The following is a 7,219-nucleotide window of genomic DNA, read 5'->3' as shown; positions in this document are numbered from 1 at the left end:
TCGATGACTCCCCAGCCAATCCCACAGTCCACATTCTCTTTAGTGAGATTAAAATTTCTAATTTGTATCATGATTTTTTTAAAGATTTGGAAATACCAGTGGAAAATACCTTCATAAAGGAATCAATGTCTGTAGCTTAAAATGTAGCCAAAACAATCACCCTTAAAGAAAGACATTTCAGCGTGGGTTCTGCCTACACTCTCTTTTGGGCCTCCTTATCTCGAGAGACAATGGATACGCGCCTGGAGGTGGTCAGTGCTTTGTGAAGCAGCGCCTGGAGTGACTATAAAGGCCAATTCTAGAGTGACAGTCTCTTCCACAGGTGCTGCATTTGTTTGTCGGGGCTGTTACACAGTTGGCTCTCCCCTTGCGCCTCTGTCTTTTTTCCTGCCAACTACTAAGTCTCTTCGACTCACCACATTTTAGCCCTGTCTTTATGGATGCCCGCCAGCTCTGGCGAACGCTGGTAACTGACTCCCACGACTTGTGATCAATGTCACAGGATTTCATGTCGCGTTTGCAGACGTCTTTAAAGCGGAGACGTGGACGGCCGGTGGTTCTGATACCAGTGGCGAGCTCGCTGTACAATGTGTCTTTGGGGATCCTGCCATCTTCCATGCGGCTCACATGGCCAAGCCATCTCAAGCGCCGCTGACTCAGTAGTGTGTACAAGCTGGGGATGTTGGCTGCCTCGAGGACTTCTGTGTTGGAGATACGGTCCTGCCACCTGATGCCAAGGATTCTCCGGAGGCAGCGAAGATGGAATGAATTGAGATGCTGGCATACGTTGTCCAGGCCTCGCTGCCATAGAGCAAGGTACTGAGGACACAGGCTTGATACACTCGGACTTTTGTGTTCCGTGTCAGTGCACCATTTTCCCACACTCTCTTGGCCAGTCTGGACATAGCAGTGGAAACCTTACCCATGCACTTGTTGATTTCTGCATCTAGAGACAGGTTACTGGTGATAGTTGAGCCTAGGTAGGTGAACTCTTGAACCACTTCCAGAGCGTGGACACCAATATTGATGGATGGAGCATTTCTGACGTCCTGCCCCATGATGTTCGTTTTCTTGAGGCTGATGGTTAGGCCAAATTCATTGCAGGCAGCCGCAAACCTGTCGATGAGACTCTGCAGGCACTCTTCAGTGTGAGATGTTAAAGCAGCATCGTCAGCAAAGAGGAGTTCCCTGATGAGGACTTTCCGTACTTTGGACTTCGCTCTTAGACGGGCAAGGTTGAACAACCTGCCCCCTGATCTTGTGTGGAGGAAAATTCCTTCTTCAGAGGACTTGAACGCATGTGAAAGCAGCAGGGAGAAGAAAATCCCAAAAAGTGTGGGTGCGAGAACACAGCCCTGTTTCACGCCACTCAGGATAGGAAAGGGGTCTGATGAGGAGCCACCATGTTGAATTGTGCCTTTCATATTGTCATGGAATAAGGTGATGATACTTGGTAGCTTTGGTGGACATCCGATCTTTTCTAGTAGTCTGAAGAGACCACGTCTGCTGACGAGGTCAAAGGCTTTGGTGAGATCAATGAAAGCAATGTAGAGGGGCATCTGTTGTTCACGGCATTTCTCCTGTATCTGACGAAGGGAGAACAGCATGTCAACGGTCGATCTCTCTGCACAAAAGCCACACTGTGCCTCAGGGTAGACGTGCTCAGCCAGCTTCTGGAGCCTGTTCAGCGTGACTCGAGCAAAGACTTTCCCCACTATGCTGAGCAGGGAGATTCCACGGTAGTTGTTGCAGTCACCGCGGTCACCTTTGTTTTTATAGAGGGTGATGATATTGGCATCGCGCATGTCCTGTGGTACTGCTCCCTCGTCCCAGCACAGGCAAAGCAGTTCATGTAGTGCTGAGAGTATAGCAGGCTTGGCACTCTTGATTATTTCAGGGGTAATGCTGTCCTTCCCAGGGGCTTTTCCGCTGGCTAGAGAATCAATGGCGTCACTGAGTTCCGATTTGGTTGGCTGTATGTCCAGCTCATCCATGACTGGTAGAGGCTGGTCTGCATTGAGGGCAGTCTCAGTGACAGCATTCTCCCTGGAGTACAGTTCTAGGTAGTGCTCAACCCAGCGGTCCATTTGTTTGCGTTGGTCAGTGATTATGTCCCCTGATTTAGATTTGAGGGGGGCGATCTTCTTGATGGTTGGCCCAAGAGCTCTCTTCATGCCATCATACATTCCTCTGATGTTTCCGGTGTCTGAGGCCAGCTGAATATGACTGCATAGGTGTTGCCAGTAGTCGTTTGCGCAGCGGCTGGCTGTTCTTTGTGCAGTGCTTCTGGCTGCTTTAAGTGCTGCGGATGTTAAATCGCTGGGGGCTTTCTTGTAGTTCAACAGTGCAATGTGCTTAGTGGCTCTGACAGGTTCCAGCTCTTCATTATGAGATTGAAACCAATCTGCATTTCTCTTCGCACTTTTGCCGTCAGTGGTCAAAGCTGACTCATAGATGGCGTCTCTGATGTGGGCCCACTTGGTCTCAGCAGCCCCTGTGGGAGTGTTTTGAAGAGTATTAAACACTGGTTTACCAGTCTATTTGATGCTGATTGACCTGTGGTTCTTTTAACAATTAGATTTTGTGTTCTTAAAGAGACCGATCCAGTTCAGCAGTATAAATAATGTAATGCTCCTCCTGATCTCTTAAAGCACATTTCTTGTTCAGCATAGTGTATACTTAAAAGTATAAACAAAGGCAGTCATTTTGAATGTACCAAGTAATTGAAAATACCTTAAATATATAATTTATATAATATAGATATATATACACACACAGCATAATACATGTCTGTAATTCTAGATTGACAATACCCAATCACTAAGGTAAGGCTGTGGGTTTGAAGCTCAGTTCAGAGTTGGACAGGACACTGAAATTATGCATTGTGCAAATGAGCAGTTAAGAACAGAATGGAGCATGGATATGGAGCTTTTGTAAGCTGTCTTTTGAATTGGAACAAGTTCTGGTTCATCAGTTACAAATAGTCTGACATCTCAGAGGTAGCTGTGCAGTGAGTGGTGGAAAAGTAGAGCTGCATGCCAGCATAGATCTTGAAAATGACTCATCAATGGATAATGTCTCCAAGGGACAATTTGTAAATGAGGAAAAGGTGGGCTGCAATGAAGGAACCTTCTGGTGGTGCAGCTAGGTTGGGACAGGCAGGAATAAACCAAGCAAGGGAGAGACGATCAGCCATGAAGGAGGATGGAATGGTTGATGGTATTGAACAACAGAGCCAAAGAGGATGACAAAGAGATAATGCATTCTGGTTGGTCACAATGTTAGTGATGAATAAGACTCAGTGCAGCATAGGACAGAAGCTGGACTGAAGGGATTTGCTCTGGGAATAGAAAGGTGAACGTAGAACTGGGTGACGATGGTGTGACAAAAGTAAAGCTCTTTTTCCTGTTACTGGATTATTTCTTTGGCATGGTACACAAGGGCTTAGCATTGTATGCTTGTGTGGTTGTATGAATTCAGTTAATTTACAACTAGCAGGAAATAGCTACATCTCACTCCACAGTAGCATTTTGCCATGTAATTGGCAGCTGTTACAAGGATGAGTATGGAGAAGTAGGACAGCAGAATTGCTATTTTGACATTAGAGGCCAGTATAGGTTAAGTGCTGTAGATGAGTACTGTTCATTTATCAGTTTAATGTTAATGAAATTTGCTTGTTGGGTTTAGTCTGAGCTTCTATTTGGAAGACTATAAATTTTCCTAGTAAAGGTCATATCGCAGAACTTAATATATCCCAGTATACTGGAACACAGTGATGAAGGTCCTCTGATAAATCTGTGGATCTCACTATAATTATTTAGATATCTAGCAGGTACTCTGGTGCAGAAGGAATATGAGGTCTGTTCAGTGGTCACTGAGGCTGAATCAAGAATGATCAGTGCAAATACACAAAAAGGCAAAAGCATGATTTAAGGGTATGGAGAGGAAAGAGGTTAGATTTGGGAGGGGTCAATGGTGTGCTTTTGGGGAGGGATAGTGAGGTAGTTTTGAAGGGGCCTAGGCAAGGCACACTATCAGCAGCAAGCATTGTAAAGGTGGACCTTACCTCTAGAATGGCCAGTGGGACATGAGAGACAGGCCAACATTTTATTTGTGTATATAAATAAAAATCAAAAATTTTAATATTTGGAAATCAAATGGAGAAAAACTCATTTAAATTTAGGAATTTTGAAGTATTATTAGTAACAAATAACTGACATGAGGATAGGATTACAGAATCTGAACAGCATGGTGAGCAGCATGAAATGTTTAAAAATTGTCCACCATGTGTAAATTCCCTGCAGCTGCAGGCATTCATTTGCAGAATTTCAAACTACTGTTAGATATAGCTCTATTTAGGACAGGAGAGAAATGGAAGTGGATCCAAACCAGCATATCAGCATTTAAAAATGCTATCAAAACCTCTGCAGAATTACAGACTTGTTAACGATTACTTTTATGTGTTTTCTTCGGCCTCCTTATCTCGAGAGACAATGGATAAGCGCCTGGAGGTGGTCAGTGGTTTGTGGAGCAGCGCCTGGAGTGGCTATAAAGGCCAATTCTAGAGTGACAGGCTCTTCCACAGGTGCTGCAGAAAAATTTGTTTGTCGGGGCTGTTACACAGTTGGCTCTCCCCTTGCGCCTCTATCTTTTTTCCTGCCAACTGCTAAGTCTCTTCGACTCGCCACACTTTAGCCCCGCCTTTATGGCTGCCCGCCAGCTCTGGCGAACGCTGGCAACTGACTCCCATGACTTGTGATCAATGTCACAGGACTTCATGTCGCGTTTGCAGACGTCTTTAAAGCGGAGACATGGACGACCGGTGGGTCTGATACCAGTGGCGAGCTCGCTGTACAATGTGTCTTTGGGGATCCTGCCATCTCAAGCGCCGCTGACTCAGTAGTGTGTACAAGCTGGGGATGTTGGCTGCCTCGAGGACTTCTGTGTTGGAGATACGGTCCTGCCACCTGATGCCAAAGATTCTCTGGAGGCAGCGAAGATGGAATGAATTGAGATGCTGGCATACGTTGTCCAGGCCTCGCTGCCATAGAGCAAGGTACTGAGGACACAGGCTTGATACACTCGGACTTTTGTGTTCCGTGTCAGTGTGCCATTTTCCCACACTCTCTTGGCCAGTCTGGACATAGCAGTGGAAGCCTTTCCCATGCGCTTGTTGATTTCTGCATCTAGAGACAGGTTACTGGTGATAGTTGAGCCTAGGTAGGTGAACTCTTGAACCACTTCCAGAGCGTGGTTGCCAATATTGGATGGATGGAGCATTTCTGACGTCCTGCCCCATGATGTTCGTTTTCTTGAGGCTGATGGTTAGGCCAAATTTATTGCAGGAAGCCGCAAACCTGTCGATGAGACTCTGCAGGCACTCTTCAGTGTGAGATGTTAAAGCAGCATCGTCAGCAAAGAGTTCCCTGATGAGGTCTTTCCGTACTTTGGACTTCGCTCTTAGACAGGCAAGGTTGAACAACCTGCCCCCTGATCTTGTGTGGAGGAAAATTCCTTCTTCAGAGGACTTGAACATATGTGAAAGCAGCAGGGAGAAGAAAATCCCAGAAAGTGTGGGTGCGAGAACACAACCCTGTTTCACGCTACTCAGGATAGGAAAGGGGTCTGATGAGGAGCCACCATGTTGAATTGTGCCTTTCATATTGTCATGGAATGAGGTGATGATATTTAGCTGCTTTGGTGGGCATCCAATCTTTTCTAGTAGTCTGAAGAGACCACATCTGCTGACGAGGTCAAAGGCTTTGGCGAGATCAATGAAAGCAATGTGGAGGGGCATCTGTTTTTGCGGCATTTCTCCTGCATCTGACGAAGGGATTTTTATGTGTACTGCAGAACTAAAACTACACAGCGCAAAAGGGAAAAGTCAGTCTATTTACTGATTTGATACAAAATGGTTTGGCTGCCTCTATGAAGGTTTGTTTGCACAGGATTAAAATTTTGTATAAATGCATTGAGCCGAGCATTACCAACAAGGTGGGCATTTGTTCAGTTATAATATTAAATACATTACATTGTTAAATCCAAGGAAAAAGTTTTAATGGTCTTGAAAGAAAAACAATCATTTGTAACAGTAGGAAACTGAGTGTTATAAATCAGCTCTGTTTAGACAACTGGTTTCAGTATTTGTGTTGTGCCATTGATTGATGTTGCTCTGTAACATCACAACACAACCCCTGCATGAGCAAAGCAGCTTTAAAATATGGTGCTTCATTTTCCTGCCTTGTTCTAACGCTATATAGATTTGAACACACCTACCAGGAATGTGAACCAAAGCATCATCAATAGGCATAGTTTTTATGAGAAAATAAAGCTTAAAACAAAGGCGAAAGCCAACAGGAGCAGTTTTGCGCCCCAGTGAATTGGAAGTGAAAAATGTGCACTTCTGTGAAAAATGTAGGGCTCATCCCGCTGCTGATGGTTCAGCCACCAACAGGAAAAGCAATAACTGGTTGGGAGTCTTGGAATGTATAAGGGAGACCAAACCTAATTCATAGTTAGTAGCTTGCAAAAGGGCTGGTAAATCCTTTTGCCATACTCTAGAATCCTTGGAATCCTTGGCATCAGGTGGCAGGACCATATCTCCAACACAGAAGTCCTCGAGGCGGTCAACGTCCCCAGCATGTACACCCTCCTGAGCCAGCGGCGCTTGAGATGGCTTGGCCATGTGAGCCGCATGGAAGATGGCAGGATCCCCAAGGACACATTGTACAGCGAGCTCGCCACTGGTATCAGACCCACTGGCCGTCCATGTCTCCGCTTTAAAGACATCTGCAAACGTGACATGAAGTCCTGTGACATTGATCACAAGTCGTGGGAGTCAGTTGCCAGTGATCGCCAGAGCTGGCGGGCAGCCATAAAGGTGGGGCTAAAGTGTGGCGAGTCGAAGAGACTTAGCAGTTGGCAGGAAAAAAGACAGAAGCACAAGGGGAGAGCCAACTGGGTAACAGCCCCGACAACCAATTTTATCTGCAGCACCTGTGGAAGAGCCTGTCACTCTAGAATTGGCCTTTATAGCCACTCCAGGCGCTGCTTCACAAACCACTGACCACCTCCAGGCGCTTACCCATTTGTCTCTCGAGACAAGGAGGCCAAAGAAGAAGAACTCTAGAAACTAATTTGAAGTTATCAGTATTGTCCTATTACATGGATTCTGATGATTACCGATCCCTTCAGAAACATGCAAAGCTCTAGTTTAATT

The sequence above is a fragment of the Heterodontus francisci genome, chromosome 4 (genome assembly GCF_036365525.1).
Source record: "Heterodontus francisci isolate sHetFra1 chromosome 4, sHetFra1.hap1, whole genome shotgun sequence".
Lineage (NCBI taxonomy): Eukaryota > Metazoa > Chordata > Chondrichthyes > Heterodontiformes > Heterodontidae > Heterodontus > Heterodontus francisci.
Note: the sequence above shows the minus strand (reverse complement) of the source record.